General features: G+C 41.4%; 1 protein-coding gene across 1 annotated transcript in view; it reads left to right on the forward strand.

Annotated features, from left to right (window-relative positions):
* Nucleotides 1-12,304: 12,304 nt before the first annotated feature.
* The window catches only part of MCF2 (MCF.2 cell line derived transforming sequence), an 83,446-nt gene continuing 78,132 nt past the window's right edge, over nucleotides 12,305-17,618 (forward strand). The window contains exon 1 of the mRNA XM_039874787.1: nucleotides 12,305-12,326. The gene's annotated coding sequence lies outside the window, so the exon portion shown is untranslated. The remainder of the gene's footprint in view (nucleotides 12,327-17,618) is intronic.

The following is a 17,618-nucleotide window of genomic DNA, read 5'->3' on the forward strand; positions in this document are numbered from 1 at the left end:
TATCACCAGTGCAGGGTGAATGGTGTTAGCCAGGTTGATAGAGACTCAGGTATGGCTCCTGCCTGCACATCCAGGCTGGGTGGGGGGAGGGCTTAACAGAGAAACCATGGCTTTTGCCAGCACCTCTCTCTAGGAGAAAGCTCTCCTCCGGTCCTCACCCTGAAGCCAGACAATTTAGTTCCTCCCTGTATGTCCCTGGCACCTTTGGAGCTGCTGCCCCAGTGCTGAAGCTCAGAGCCAGTGAGTCTGTCAACAAAGAAGTCCATGTGTGGGTCCTTTAAGAGGAATGCCTGGGACTCCAGCAGCCCTTTGTCTCGCTCAGCCATAGTTTCTGCTAGTTTTCACAGCTAGATATTGTAAGAACTTCTCTTCCTGGCACTGGAACCCTGGACTGGAAGGCCTAGTGTGGAGTAGGGACCCCTCACTCCTCAGGGAGTCCTCCACAGCCAATATATACCTCCCTATTTTTAAACACCACACATGGTTGTGGGACCAGCCCATTCCATGTCTCTGCCCCTCATACCAGTCTCATTATGGCTTCTTCTGTATATCCTTAGTTGTGGGACTTCTGTTCAGCTAGACTTCAGACAATTCTCAATGATGGTTGTTCTGTAGTTTAATTTATAATTTTGATGTAATCATGAAAGAATGCAAGCACAGCATTTATCTACTCTGCCATTTTGACCAGAAGACTCTGATAAGCAAACAAAAGGCCCCAGGGAAGGTTTACTGAACTTGGTTAGAAAGAGGTAGAAAGAGCTAGGAGTAGCTCCATCTCAGAGCCCTCTGTTCTACTACCATCTGAGATGTTGTTCTCCAGGCTTGCTGCACATCTCTCTAGAATGTCCTTTGTGCTCCTGGGTTTGATCACTATATCCTGGATTCCTTGTCTCCCTCTTTCTTGATTTACTTCTTCATTTTGGGGGGGAATATATTCTCTAGTAACTTCCTAAGAAATATTTATGGGTGATAAGCTTTTAAAGTATTATTTGTATGTCTCAAAATATTTGGCCTACCTTCATATTTGTTTCTGATTTTGGCTCAGTAAAGAATTCTAAGTTGAAAAAATATTCTCCTTATAATTTTGAAAGTATTTTTCCATTAGTTTGTAGAATCCAGTATTGCTATGGAGAAGTTCAATGCCATTTTGATTCTTATGCTTTTATAAGAGATTTATTTATTTTCCCCTCTAGATATTTAGGTTCTTTTCCTATCCCTGGTGTCTTTAAAAATTCATAAGGGTGTGTTTCGGTGTATTTCCTTTTTTAAATATTTTGTACTTTATCTCATTTTGCATTCGACAGACTCTTTTAATACAAATACTTATGTTCTTTGGTTCTAGAAAAAATTTTCATTCTATTATTTCTTTGAAATGCCCCTCCCCATTTTCTCTGTTCTTTTTTTATTGAAGTATAGTTGACATATCACATTATATTAGTTTCAAGTGTACGACATTGTGATTCAACATTTGTATACATCGCAAAATGATCACCACCAGAAGTCTAGTTACTACCCATCATTATATAAAGTTACACTTTTTTTGTTGTTCTTTCTTTCTTGGGCGCCTGTGGGATATTAGGCCTCCAGAAATAATTCTCTATGTCTCTTTTCTCTCACTCAACACTGTCAGACAATCCCACTATACTTTCCTAGAAACTCAGTTTTCCTATGATGACTATTTCATCCCTCCTTTATTTCCTCAAAGTTCCTACATTCATTCCTCCTTCACTTCTTCCTCACTATCGTATGATGACTTCAATTCATGACTTCCGAAAGAAAATAGATACAGGAGCTTTATTGAGGCATGTTACTGAGATTAACACTTGCAGTAGAATAGGGAAGAGAAGGAAGATGGATTGGGCAGAAGAAGAAGTCAGACTGTAAAGAATCCTCAACAGAAGCCTCATCCAAACCAACAGGAAGTTCTGAAAAGGGGATAATTCGTCAGAGTGGGCTCTACGTTGGGCAAGGGAGCTGGACCTTGATATCCTGTGTTGCTCAGTCATTGGATATGGGTTGTCCTTGGTAAGGGCAGTGACCTTGGATTAGGTCGGTCTTTTCGGCTGAGGCAATCCTTTCAGGGGGCTGACAGCTGAAGACTTTTATCTGGCAGCATTTTCAATAGACAGGAAAATAAATACTTCATTTCTGAAGGGGGATCTGAATGATACATCACAGCTTCTGACACATCAGCCTACCTGCACCTGTCAGTGGTGTACTGGAACCGGCTCAAACCAGCCTGTGATTCCACACCTCTCTTCTCAACTTAGCATTCGGTGACATCGAATTGGTAGCTTAAAATTGGCCCTGCTGTGGAATTTTTAAAATTTTACCAATTATTTTTAGCTCTAAGAGCTCTCTTTCTTGTTCTCTGATTATTTCCTTTTCATAGTATTCCATTATTGTTTATGGATTATAATCATTTGAATTCTTCAGTGTATAAATAGTTAGCATTGTTTTAAAGTTCTCTATTCTCTGAATTATGTCTGTTACTTCCATGGATATTTTTCACTGACCCATCCATTCATATATTAACTCTTCAAATAAAGGACAAGACATTGTTTTAGGAGATGGTGATCCAATCATGAACAAGACAGAAGTCCCTATCCTGGAGCTTCCATGCTAGTGGAGGCAGTAAGACAAGAAACTAATAAGTGTGCAAATACTTAATTTAAGGAAGTCATCTTTGCTATAAATGAAACAAAACAAAACAAAACAAAACAAAACATCAGTGTGGTAGGTGGAGCATGGGTGTGTTTTAAATAGAAAAGTCTGGAAAAGTGTCTCTGAAGGCCAAATGAACCACTGCAGAGGGAGGCAGCCCCAGAGGTCATGGGCTCTGAGAGGAGCATGAGGATGCTGTGTCATAGGAACAGCGAGAAAGCTAGTGTGGCTGGACAAAGTGCATAAGGAGGCAGACTGGTATACAATGAGTTTGGTAAGGTAGGGGGTGGAGCAGATCATTTTCACTGTTTATCTTGATCTCTCTTTGCATCTGGTGACTTATATCAGTCAGGGTTCTACCAGAGGAACACAACCAGTAGAATTGTATGTATACACATACATATATGAATCTATCTTTCTATATATAAAGAGACAGACAGACACAGAGACATTTATTTCCAGGAATTGGCTTAAGCAATCTCAATAATGGAAGCGTCTAGGTGGGTTCGAAATCAACAGGGTAGGTCTGCAGGGTGCAAACTCAGGTGTTAACGGTTTGAGGGATTTTCTGTTTTGCTGTTAAAGCCTTTCAAAGGATTGTATGAGGTCATCCAGGTTTTCAAGGACAATCTGCTTAAAGTCAACTTATTGCAGATGTTAACAACTCCTACAAAATACCCCAGAGCAACACCTACATTAGTGTTTGACTGCATAACTATAGTCCAACCAAACTGATATATAAAAGTACCATCAGAGTCGTTTACCTCAAACATTTACTAATCATTACCAGCCTGTTCATATTTAAAAATAAGGCCCAGAAGAGCTGATTGAGGAGTTGACAGGTGGAGCTGACAAAGTGGAAGCCTTTGCTTTAGAGTGAGAAAGATGAGGAGTAGAATCATATGATGGAGACCCCTAAATAGCAGAATTTGGAATATTTTTAAGGCCTTTCAAGTTCTCCAGAGAAGTCTCTGCTCTTGTGCAAGGTTAAGGAGTGCTCTGTGTGAATGGGGTAGAAGGTATAAGAGGTAGAGCTGGGGAGGCAGTAGAAACTTTTCCCACACAGAGTCTTTTAGTGAATCTTTGTGTTTTGGGCCCAAGTCCCTCTCTTGCCTTTTACAGTACCTGGTATCTCCAAATTCCAAGACTTTCCAGGGTTCTTCCAAGCAAATTGGCTCCCTATGATCCATATTTTTCTGTGAGTTACCCCACCCCACCTAAGCTACAGCTGTCACATTTAATCATGCCTTTATTCACTTTTTACTTTCCAAATTATGTTGAAATCTCTTCTTTCAGAGACCCCTTCCCATTCCCTTCATCTTTGTGGATTTATAAAATAAAAAACAAAAATCATGCGGCCTTAGAACAGAAAAGCAATAAATAGTGCATTCCATCTGCAATGATAAACCACTCAGGCTAATTTTTGCATGGAATACCTTTGGTTAAACATTGAGAATCAGGTGTGGAAAAGATAGTCCTTTTTTGCATCCTAAAATTCACAGTGGCCCAGAGGGGTCTGCAATAGAAACAGCTAGAAATAGAGACAAAACTGGTTGTTGAGATCCAGCTCAATGCTACAGACTGTCTAGGTCTTAATTGCCATCCCAGGCCTCGGGCTCCATGGCTTGGTAGAGGTGGTGGAGTTCTCCTCCACCTGCAAGGGTATTGCTAGTCATACCAAAATATCAGTATTTTATTAAAAATTGAAATCTGGGTATCATTTCTTTCCCTATAACATGTTCCTCCTGGGGGATCATCCCCCTATCATAACTTTCTTCTCCCCCTGGCAAGCCTTTGTATTTTGATACTCATACGCCATCGTAAGTTTATTCCACCGGAGACCTCTGGAAACAGACCAAGGGTACAAATAGACTTTGAGAGAATGGCTAGATGACTAGGAAACAGAAAAAGATGCTCAACCTCACAAGTAATCCAGAATCAGTCATTTCAACAACAGTAAGAGAGCTAGGGATGGTTTTACACAGAGGGAGGTCCTCAGAACACTTTGAAAATGTGTGTACCTCTGGTTTTAAATTTTAATGTAGGGTATACTTCTTACATCTCAAGATCTGACTTTTAAAATAACAGTGTTCTAAAGAAAACAATTTTTTTTTTAGTTTGAAAATATCAAGGTTTCAATATTTATGTATTAAAAAAGCATAGTATCCATAAACTGAGTAGATAAAATGCAGCATATCCATACAATGAAAATGTTATTTAGCCATAAAAAGAAATGAAGTACTGACACATGCTACAACATGGATAAACCTTGAAAACATTATTCTAAGTGAAAGAAGTCAGACACAAAAGGCCACATATTGTATGATTCCACTTATATAAAAATATTCAGAATAGGAAAATCCATAGAGACAGAAGGTTGATTAGTCATTGGCTAGGGCTGGTGGCGATGAGGTGCTTGAGAGGTGACAGTTAAAGGCTATGCTTTTTTTTTTTTTTAGAGTGATGAAATGTTCTAAAATTAGATTACTGGTTAGCGCATCTCTGACTATACAAAAACCATTAAATTATATACTTTAAATTAGGAGAATTATATTATATATGAGTTATATCTCAACAAAGCTGTTACCAAAAGAAAAAGCATGGTATAATGGAATACTAGAATACCTCAAAAGCTGAAAAAAAAAAAAAAAGCATTTGGCTTTCAGAACAGAGCAAACTTTGAAACAGTTGCTTCCTTTAACAAACAACAGAAATTAAAATATTTGCCTTTGAAACAATGTTTTCCTTGGAAAGAAGAGCTGTGCCCGTTAAGATGGCAACAAATGGAAATCTTAAAAAGTGTTAACAAGTGAAATAAGTTTCCTGTGGAATTTCCTGAGAAGGGGTAAACTTTAAGTGAATGTCATTGCCTGGTGTCACATTAATTAATTCATTAATTTCTTTGCTCTTACTTAGCCCATTGTGTCCCAGAGGCTCCCTAGTACTTAATATGCTTTTCTAGGTTTATATATTCATCTCGAAGTTTCCATAATGCCAATCCACAGTCAAATCTTGTGTTAATCATAACGCATTAGTTGAGATTCTTTTGGCTGTAAATGATAGAAACTCAACAGCAAACTGATTTAAACACAGTAGAAAATTTATCGATCTATGTAACTGAAAAATACAGGGGGTGGATATTTCTTCAGGCATGGTTGGATCCAGATGTTCAAATAACCATTTTCACTGCATTGATTTTATTCTCAGGCAGGCTCTATTTGCAGCCCCGGTTTACCTCCCCCTCATAACTAACGATCTGAGAGAAGGGAACCAGTTTCTTTTACTGGTTCCATAAAGCCCTGGGATGGTGTCTTCATTAGTTTAAACCTATCACAGTGGCCAAGGGAACAGAATACACTAATTTACTAGACCTGGGTCATCTTCCCACCCTGGAGTGTGGGTGGGGGTTGGGTGAGGGGTGGGAATGAGGTGGGGAGTGGCATCTTGTCTGCACCACATGGATTTAGAGTGGGGCAGGGAAGATTTTCCACAGGAATACTGAACAACATAGATTCTGGGCAGGCAAAAACAACAGATACTCCCTACATATATGGCGACAAGCTAGCATGGTGTGAAACTCGATACAGCCCTTTCTATAATCTAATCCTATTTAATCTATACAAATTGTGAGGTTGCTATTATTCCTATTTTAAAAATGAGTTTTTGTTTGGTAATCCTCTTGCATGTCAATAAACGTCCTGAATCCTGCAGAAACTCTCAAAATCAAGTGTAATAGGGACTAAATAAGGATACCGTTATTTTTATTGTCACCTTCCACTATTGGCATTTCAGAAATTGTGATTTCTCAAGACCTATACCTAATTTACTACAACAAAATAATATTCCCTATTACTCAAATTCCTTCTGCTGTACCTAGGGGAAATAAGATTTATGGATTTAGGCAAATGAGATGAAACCTTATATCACTGTTACTAGAGAGAGGAATTTGTTATAAGGCTAGTTCATCCTTAGACTTCATCAAAGAACATTAGTAAAATCCCAAAGGACCTTATTTCTGAAGATGTTAGTTTCCATTGTAAGGCCTGTGGCAAGGGCCCTGAAGACTGCGCTATAGAGCAACTCAGTATAAATGAATCTGAATGTGCTGTACAAATTAGAGAATATTGAGTCATAGCTATGCATTTCCTTCAGCCCTGAGAAACCATGACTTCATTTAGTTTTCTTTCAAATAAGTGTCCACAGTAAAATTAAAAGACTGTTGTTCATCATTATTACTTTATTCACCCATTTAGTTAACCTATATTTCGAGTGCCTACTATATGCCAGGCCCTGGAAGACAGCGCTTAATAAGACAATGCTCCTATCCTTAAGGACCTCAGAACCTATCTAAAACATTGACCTGCAAGCAATTGGAACACATGATGAGAATCAGTATGAAGGAGATAAGAGAAAGGGACATGAGAGAGGGTATCTGGCCCAGAGAATGTGGCAAAGCTTCACAGAAGAGGTAATAATTTTGAATGGCTGTGTGATTAACCATCCTAAGAAGCAGCCCGGTCTCTCCTATCAATTTGTCGATCTATCTCTATCATCTCTCTGTCTCTCTCTCTCTAATCATCCATCTATCTATCTATCTATCTATCTGTCTGTCTGTCTAACCTCCATCCACTCAATATTTTTCCCAATATTTTTTTCAAAGCTCATAGATGGCATGTAGTTGAGATTATACTGCATATTTATCTTGCATACAGATAATCCAATTAACAAAAAATCACAAATGCTTTCTTGTGTTCTCAAAGGTTCTTCAAGAATATAATTTTTAAAATTGGACTTTTTATTTTAAGATAATTATAGATTTATAAATAGTTGTAAGAAACGATACAGAGAGATCTCAGACACTTTTACCCAGTTTCCCTCAATGGCAATATTTTGCAAAACTATAGTACAATATCACAACCAGTATACTGACATTGATATAATCAAGATACAGAACAGTTCCATCATCACAAGAGAATGTCATTTTTAATAATTGCTTTATAATCCATTTCATGGTTGTACTATATAATATTTATTAATCTTGTTTGAAATGCATGTTGCTTCCTGTTTGGGACTATAATAAATAATGCTGTAGAGAACATTCTTGTATATAAATCTTTGCCAAAATCTCTGATTTTTTTCTGTAGGGGAAATTCCTTGAAGGAGGTGTCTTGAGTCAAAAGATATGTACAGTTTAAGCTTCTCGTACTGATTACCAAAATGCTTTCCAGAATGGTTATACCAACTTACACTCCTGCAGTGCATGAATCTGCTTGGCTCACCACATTAACCAATGTTGAGTATTTTAAAAATCTTTGCCAATTTGATGAGTGAAAAATTATATCCTGGGATTCTTTGGTTTATTTTATAAGTATTGAATTACATGTATACATATGTAGGTATATGTATGTATATATATTAGATTACATGTATACATATGTAGGTATATGTAGGTATATATATTAGATTACATTTTTTTCTCCTGAAAGTTATCTGTTCCTATCTTTTGACTATTTTCATTGCATTTTCTTATTAATTATAAATATTATTTATATGTTGATTTTTTAAACTTTTTTTTGCATTTTATTATTAGCTTCAAATATACAGTACATTGGTTAGACATTTATATACTTTATGAAATGATCCCCCTAATTACTCTGGCTCTACATATAGCCATTACCTTACTGCTGACTACATTCCCTATGCCGTGCTCCCCATCCCCATGACCACCTAGTGACTACCAATTTGTACTTTTTTTAATCCTTTACTGCTTTCTCTCAGCCCCTCCACTTCCCTTCCCTCTGGCCATCGCCAAATTGTCCTCTGTTTGGAGTTTGTTTTTGATTAGTTTGTTCTTTTTGTTCCTTAGATTCCACATATAAGTGAAATCATATGGTATTTATCTTTCTCTGTCTGACTTATTTCACTCAGCATAATAACCTCTGGGTCCATCCATGTGGTTGCAAATGATAGGATTTCATTTTTTATGGCTGAATAATATTCCTTTGTATACATGAACCATAATTTCTTTATCCAATCATCTGTTGATGGGCATTTAGGATGCTTCCATATCTTGGCTATTGTGAATGGTGCTGTCATGAACATAGGGATGCATAGGGCTTTACAAATTATTGTTTTGGTTTTCTTTGGATAAATACCTAGAAGTGCAATTGCTGAGTCAAAAGGTAGATCCATTTCTAATTTTTTGAGGAATTTCCAGACTGCCTCTCATAGTGGCTGTACCTGTTAAGGATATTTTTAAGTTTTATTGAAATACCATGCATTTCACTCATTTAAACTGTACAATTCAATAGCTTTTAGTATATTCATAGAATTGAGCATCCATCAGCACGTTCAATTTTAGAACATTTCATTACCCTAAAAAAAGAACTCTAGTCCACTTAGCCATTACCTCCAATCCCTCCATTTTCCCCATTCCCTGGCAACCACTATTCTATCTCTATATTGCCTATTCTGGACATTTCATATAAATGGCATTATAACATGTGTGGTCTTTTGTGACTGGTACCTTTCCATTAAGTATATTATTTTCAAGTTTCATCCATGTTGTAGCACATATCAGAATTTCATTCCTTATTAAAGCGAAATAATAGTTCATCTCTATTCATCTGTTGTTAGATATTTAAGTTGTTTCAACCTTTTGGCTATTATGAATAATGTTGCTATGAACATTTGTGTCCAAGTCTCTGTGTGGACACATTTTGATTCTTCTTGGGTGGAATTGCTGTGATAACTTTATATTGCACATTTTTGAGGAACTGCCAAACTTTTCCATGGCGACTGCAATATTTTACACTCCCATCAATGAATGAGGGTTCCATTTTCGTTACATTCTTGCCAACATTTGTTATTGTCTGTCTTTTTTATTATAACCGTTCTAGCGTGTGTGAAGTGGCATTGCATTGTGGTTTTGACTCGCAGTTACCCAATGGCTAATGATGTTGAGCATCTTTCCATTTATTTCTTGACCATTGTACATCTTCTTTGGAGACATGTCTATTTAAGTCTTTTTCCCATTTTTAAAGTTCATTTATTTGTCTTTTTATCTTAGAGTTGTAAGAGTTCTTTATATATTCTGGAGTAGACTCTTGTCAGATATATGATTTCCAAACATTTTTCTCCCATTCTGTGAGTTGTCTTCTCATTTTTCTGATACTGTTTTTTGATGCACATTAATTTTTTAAAAAATGAAATCTAATTTATATTTTGTTGCTTGTGCTTTTGGTGTGATATCTAAGAAACCATTGCCCAATTCAAGATCATGAAGATTTATGCTTTTGTGTTCTTCTAACAGTTTAGTAATTTTAGCTCTTGCATTTAGGTCATTGATCTATTTTGAATAATTTTTGTATATGATGTAAGGTACAGGTCCAACTTCATTCTTTTGTACATAGATATCCAGTTGTCCCAGCACTGTTCATTGAAAATAATAGTCTTTCTCCATTGATATGTCTTAATTGCCAATTTCACTCTCCAGACACCAACACTGTTAGCGTTTTATATCCTTCCCTACCATTTTCTATGCATATACATATGTACAGGATTTTAAAGAGTGGGATCGAACTATAAATGCTGGTTTTCATCTTACTTTTTTTCACCTGACAATATAGCAGGGCGTCTTTCCGCATATGGATCAACTGCATACTTTTTTATTATGCTAAGTAAATCCTTCTCCATCCCATAATTATAAAAAATCCTCTGATATAGTCATCTAGTACTTTTATAGACTGCTATTCTTATTTATTTTTAACTTAAATTGTTGTAAGAGAACAATGACTGTAGCATCAGTGGAATTTTTAACGTCATCTTGTCCACAACAGAGCAGACACTTAAAAGCGGTTGCTCCTCTCCCCTCTACACATATTCAAGCGAGGGGCTGGCAAATATTCTGCCTTTTGACTTGACACATTCAGACACAGCTTAAAGTGGCAAGAGGAAGAAAGAGGGGTGGGGGGAGAGAGAGCGAGAGAAAGAAAGAGAGTTGCTTCCCTACTCATTCTTGCCTCATTCTTGCCTTTTGTACTTTGTGCAGACCCATTCTCCTCAGGTATAAATAAGTGATTCCCCATAGAGTATTTTAAAATATCCACTTGGAATGATTGGCCTATATAACATCAGACCACGCTCCTGACAGAGCATTCTGAAAAGGATAGGATTAAAGAAAGAAGTGGCACTTGAAATTCCCATAAAGACTTCTAGCACTGGAGCAAAACTGGGCAAATCCTTGTGGTACTGTCTAGGTTTCAGACTTGCAGAGTTTTAATGTTGACACTCCCTGGCCTCCTCTCAGCCGCTGCAGCTTCCTGGGCAAGGCTCCCGCAGGCCCTGCTCACTCCTTTCCTCCCAGGCCTGCGGAGTCCCATCTTTCCCTTGCCCCATCCCTGGGGGCTTTGTGGTACGTAGAGAACTCTAGCTCCTTTCGTTTCCTACTTGGCTTCTTTAAGGAGTCGCCTCCCCTTGCCTTCCAGTTTTCTTGTGTCCCTTTCTAAGACGTGTGAGTGATGGCAGCCCAGGTGTCCGTATAGGAGGCTTTCCTAGGACTCCAGAGTTTGAGAATCAGGGATCTGGAGTGCACAGAATTTAGCATCCCCAAGAGATCGGAATGAGAGTATGAGAGTGAGTGAGCGAGCGAGCGAGCGAGCGAGAGAGAGAGAGAGAGAAAATGTGTGTGTGTGTGTGCGTGTGTGTGCGTGTGTGTGTTCGCGTTGGGAGGGGGAGGTCATATTCCGGCTTCAGCACAGAGCATTTCAGACTGTCCAGGGCTGGTCTCCTCTTGGCGCCGGCAGGGACAGCAGCAGTCCTGGAAGGCCATCTGCCTGCGCCCGCACTGAATAACTCCCCCGCGCGGCGAATCTTTGCCTGGCCAGTGAGAGCCGGGATGCTAAGGAACCGCCAAGACTTGTAAGAGTTGCCATGGGAGTGCGAGGCCGGGCCGGCTCCTCCCACCACGTGTGCTCGCCTAGCCCGGCCTTCCCTCCCTGACAATGGGCGACGCCACAGGGGTTCTCCCTTTTGGCTACTTGAGCCCCTCCTCCACATCCCCCGCCTCCTCCTAGCCTCCTAGAAGCTAAGCGGGGGCGTGTATCCGCACCCTAGAGGAGTTGCCTTCGCGGTGGCGGCGGCCAGAAGCACTCCACTGGGGCCCCAAACTCCGAGCAAGTTACCGGGCTCCAGGCACTCCACGTTCTCCGGCCTCCAGCGTCCCTGGCCCCACTAGCGGGCTCGGGCAAGCAGGCAAGCAGGCAAGCTGGCTGCGGCGGGGCCGAGCGGGGCGGGCTGCAGGACCCTTCTGGCGGTCCGTGGACGCGCAGGGGCGGACGCGGGGCGGAGTTCGCCGGCTGACGGCTGGGGTGGCGGTCCCGGTCCGCACTCCCGCGCGCGGATGGCGGCGGAAGACTCCCGGCCCTACCTGGGTTCGCTCACGCTAGTGCCGCGGCACGTGCTTCAGGCCCCCGCGCAACGGATCTCTGTGCTGGGCGGCAGGACCCTGGGCCTGCCCCTGAACCAGGACCGTTGCACGTTTGTGTCGACTGCCCAAGCGATTCCTCTGCAGGTGGACATGGGCATGGCTCTGCAGCGCCTGAGGATTGCGGAGAGGTACGGCAAGAACTACCTCTGCCTTCTGCAAGCGGTCTTCGTCGCAGGTAGGTGCCCTCTTGCGCGCGCCGCCCGGCGGCCCCGGCTCCTAACTAGCTGACTCGCGCGCTCCCCTCCTCACCCGCTCCCTCCGCAGCCCGCCTAGCGGGCGTGCACACTTTGTCTTCCCTCGCCCCCCGCGCACGCACACCGGACCCCACTGCGGTGGCGCTCCCAGCTCCCGTTGTTCCTCTGCGCGCCGCCGCTGCGCTGCAGGGTGCACCTCTCTCCCAAGCTCGGTCCCGCAAGCGCACCGTGAGAAAGTGCGGGCGGCAGGGTGAGGATGTCTCCGCCGTGGCTGGTTCAGGTCCCCTCTCCACTCCTCACCCGCTTCTGTGTGTCACTGGAGCGATGGGGATAGATGGTGTCTTCTAACTGCGCCTCCCGCAGACCAGAAGTCGGCCTCCCAAGGGTGCACTTGCCTTGTAATATTCCCCGAATGTTGGAAAAGCGAGGGGCGGGGGTTGAAAAATACGTGCGGGGGAACGGAGTCCAAAAAAGCGCTGGGATTTTGAGACGGCTGCACCGCGGTTGGAGGGGGAGTTTGTAGAGAAGCGGCGCTGCCGCCGACTCGGGCTTTCACCCGACTAGTCTATCTTTTCAGCTTGGTCCATGCGCTTCCTGCCTCGTGGGGTCCTCGCTACAAAGGCAGAAGTTTTTGTTTGTCTGAAAACGCCAACTCACAAAACCTTTAGTGCCATTGTCGCGGTTTGGGTCAGGGGTGTGAGTGATGTAACGTGGGCTCGGTCACTTACCAGCCGGAGGTGCTAAGCTTCGGGATTGGTTCTCCAGGCTTTGCGGCACCGAGGACAACAGTTCCTTTGGGACCTTGCAGAATGGGGTGCGAGAGCAACCCTAGAACAGAGTGCAACTCTGGGACCTTAAGTTCAACCATGGCTTTTCAGACAAGCCTGCGAGGTACTGCAATTAGTGGACATGTCTTCCTCTGCTCCCATTGTCGTTTTGGTTTAGCAGGTGCTAAGCCTTGCAATGGAAGTTTTTGGCATCCGAAACATGAATTGGTGGCAGTTTTCCTCAAATGAGGTGGCCACCGCACGTGGTCCAAATATTCCTCATTATTCAGGGCTATCCACCAATCCAAAAAAATTGACAGGCCCTCGTTTCCTGGGCATTAGGACACATCACAGCACCTAAACGACACTAGTTGCTGTGCTGTGTTTTTACACAGGCTTGCAGTACTTTTCTGCCTTTCGGCATTTTTAGCATCGACTTCTACCTCTGTATGGACCAACAGAGTGTCCCGGAAGTGTTTTTCGCCTATGCTGTTAGAACATCCACAGTAACTTGTGAAAAGGATTTCTTGTATTAAAAAAATATATTCATATATTTAAAAATATGTTTGCAAAGCTTTTCATTATGGTATAGAACTTTCTGAAAGATCATTTCAATAATGACTATAGACCGCTCACTCCCAGAAACACGCTACAGTGTGATAATCTAATTACATGTGCTCATGCAGGATCTGCTGTGGAGCAGCGGGAAGAGGGAAGGATTGACTCTACTTAGGGAGTTAAGGGAAGGCTTCAGGGAAGGGGCGATGCCTGAATTGAATCTTCAGGTATGCATACCAATTTCCATGGGACTGAGATGGTGATAGAGCGTGGTAAGGATAGGTAGAGAGGTATTCTAGACAAATAAAGTAAGAAGTGCAAAAATAAGGAGAAAGGCCACAGCATAGCAGGTTTGGTGAATTGTTTTTTTTTCTTCTTTTTTTCTTTTTTTTAATGGTTAGAGTGTAAATTTCGGAAAGTTCAAGTGAGAGAAATTTGGAGAGGTAGGCAGGAGCTGGATCAGGCAGAGCCTTGTAAGTAGCATATTAAAGGGCTTTATTTGTAAGGCAATGGGGAGCCATCGGAGTGTTTTAAGTGGGAGAATAGAGCAAGGCTGCTGCATATGGTTGTGCAGGTTGTGCAGTGCAAACCCTTAGGGGCTCCATTCACACAAACTGGCCCCGTGAATGATGGCCTTGCTAGGGTTGTATGGTGCACAATGCGCATGGTGATCCGCAGTGGCAATGCATGATGGGGCTTCTAGCTTTTACAAATATCACTCTGGTAGTTGTGTAGAAGACAGACACAGTGTGTGGAGTATGCAGCAGAGAAGAAGAGGACCAGTTAGAAAGGACCATAAGTAGAGTGGCCAGTTAGAAAGCTGTTGTAGAAATAAGGGCAAGAGTGGGTGAAGGCATGGATTAAAGTCAGTTCTCTGAATGGGGTTAAGGGGAGATGCGTGAGGAATTGAGAGGGTAAAATTGATTTGATTTGGTGGCTAAGTGTGAGGTTTGAGAGACATGGAAATAGACTAGGTTAATTCCAGGTTTTTGATTAGGGCGACTGGGCAGAGAGATAGATATCGTTAAGGCAGGAAATGGAAGAAGAAGAGAAAATTTTAGGTTCAATTTTGGGTAGGTGGTTTCTGTGGAACATTCAGAGGGAGCTGACCAATAGGTCTGGAGCTGGGGAAAACTTATTTGTTACTCTCACCTGTGGCGTCCATTAAACAACTGGTACTGAAGTTCTTTCCTTAAATCTACTTATATGGGTTATTTTGGTAACTCAGAAAGTCTAGCACAGAAGTAGCCATATTTACTATAAAATTACATTTTGAATTTGCCCTTAAATAATGTTTTATTCCACACTGTCTTTACCTGATGATGGAAAAACAAGGAAAAAAAGAAAGAAATGTTTTGCATTCCTTGCAGGACAAAAGAATGTAAACTATACTGATCTACCTAAGGTAACTGCAGATAACTCAGATAAGTAGTTGCGAAAACTACTGTTCGCTGCAAATTTTATTTTATCAAGATGTGTAAATCTCAGCAAAGTTAATTCTTCAGTATACATTGCAGTATGGCATAAAATGTACTCCAGTTATGATGGGTAATTTACTGGGTAACGCTATGCATGGAGTTGTTCCACATAACTGATTTTATGGATAACTGAGGTTCAGCACTTTTAGTGCTTGATTTTTTTCCCCCCAATTCTCTAGCCATTTTGGATTGAAAGCTATTCAAAAAGATTATTTGCCTTCCTCACTCTCAAACCTGGAAATAATTGCATCCTTTCTTAATGACTCAACATTATCCTTATAATAGCATTAGCTATTTTAATGTGCTGTATAGAGTGTTGCTTTAAGGTCTCCTAAACTGTGGAGGGCTGTTTGTCGCTACATTATATTGGACATAGATTGTTCTGCCTCTTGGTTTGTAATGCCTGTTTTTCTAATCTCTATATATTCTTCTCTCTGTGAGCTGTCATTTCTTGATACTGCTATTTTAGTGATTTCTACCAACCAGCATTTACTGTCTAATTCTATATGCTCCTTCTGATGTGCTGTTATGACGTAGGAAATAATACAACCAAACTTGTTACAATCGTCTGCAAAATATGAGTAAAAAGACTATGAGTAGGTCTATGGTAGTCTACTAGTCATGTTTATGAACTTTAGTATGGACTCTGTGATATCTGTTTTGATGGCATAAAAGATTTTTATTTTCTTTATTTCTAGTTCTTAGTTGTGTTCTGGAGGATTGATACCGTTAAATAACGTTATCAGTAAAACGTGGATTCTCTTGTAAATTGAGGTCTTACAATATATGAAATTGTAATATTTTACTTTTGTGTAAAACAAACAAATGTGTATTCAAAATCAATCAGAAAATCAACATGCATTTATTCATTGCGTTTCTCAGGCATGTGTGTAAGTACTTGGCACTAGGAAGCACTTCAGTCTTAGAAGTTGCCCCCAAGGGTTGAAAGCAAATGTCCCTGTACACTATCTTCTCAGGCAAAGCATCCTCTGAAGGCACTATAAAAATCCTGTACCTCACCTGCCCCAGGGCAAAAGCAGAGGTCAGTCCCCATAAGAGGAGATGTCTCTTATCTGATTGCTACCAAGGTGAGTATCCCTTTCTATTGCTGCCAAGGTCTTGTCCCAGGGGCAGTTGGCTCCTGGCAAAAGACCAGTATCACTAACAGAATGTCCTCCCATTTATTTTTCACCCAGACCTTCCCCTCATTGTACACGTATGACAGATGTAAGTGTGTGACTGACTTCTAGTTACATTCAGCACTGGGAAGGTGACATCGAGCAAAGACCTTAAGGAGGTGAGGAAGTCATCAGGGGTATATGAGTGGGGGAGTGTTCCAAGCAGAGTGGGCAGTTGATGTCAAGGCCCTGAGGTGAGAGAATACTGACATGTTCAAGGAACAGGAAGGGGACCAATGTGGTTGAAGCAGTGAATGCATTCAAGTATATGTGAGCACATGTGCATGCGTGCTTGCATGTCCGTGTGCATGTTACACGTGTGCATGCATGTCTGTAATGAAGCCGAAGAGGTGATGGGTCTGGATCATACAGAGCTTGGTAAGGAATTTGGCTTTTACCTTGAGTCAGATGAGGAGCTATAGAAAGGTTTTGAGGAGAAGAGTGACTTGCAACCCTCCCGATGTTGTATGGAGAATAGGCTAAATGTAGGACAAAGGTGAAAGCAGGAACACCAATTAAGAGGCTATTAGGATTGATGATGGTGGCTTTTGAACCTGAGAGGTAATAATGGAGGTGGTAAGCAGTGGTCAGATTCTGGGTATATTTTGAAGGCAGAATCCAAAGGATTTGCTAATGGTTTGGCCATGTGGTGTGAGAGAAAAAGAGTGAAGGATGACCCTAAAAGTTTTGACTTGAATAAGTGGGTAACAGGAATTGTCATTAATGGAGATGGAGATGCCTGCAAGGGGAGTGGGTTTGTGGGGAATTCAATGAAGATCTGAAGTTTGGTTTGGACCTGTTAACTTTTAGGTGCTTATTAGCTATCCATGCAGAGATGTCGAGTAGGCAGTTGGATATAGGAGTCTGACATTCAAGGAAGGGATCTAGGCTGAGGGTATAAATTTGGGAGTCTTCAGCCTTACAGTTGGTATTTTAAGCATTGATGAGTGAGTATAGAGATCAGTCAGAAGAGACAGTTGTTTGTGTCCCACCAATGAAGACTCGTGGATGACCTATGACTCTTCCCCAAAGCAACATTTATTTGGGGAGGAAGGAAAGCACAAAGTGGAAGCAGTGGTCCCAATAGACAAATCATTTCTGTGGTTTGTTGTTCAAATGTTTATGCTGTCAGATTTGCTTACAGGTCACTTTGACTCCTGTTCCTTTGCTCACAGTCTGGAACCAACGTAATCAGCCTGGGGATGAAGAAGATGTCTATGTTTAAAGCTGTCCAAAGAGAGAAGCTACAACTTCAGCGTTAAATGATCTTTCTTTATGGGTACAAGAAATCT

This window comes from Pteropus medius, unplaced genomic scaffold (genome assembly GCF_902729225.1).
Source record: "Pteropus medius unplaced genomic scaffold, Ma_sr-lr_union100, whole genome shotgun sequence".
Classification (NCBI taxonomy): Eukaryota; Metazoa; Chordata; class Mammalia; order Chiroptera; family Pteropodidae; genus Pteropus; species Pteropus medius.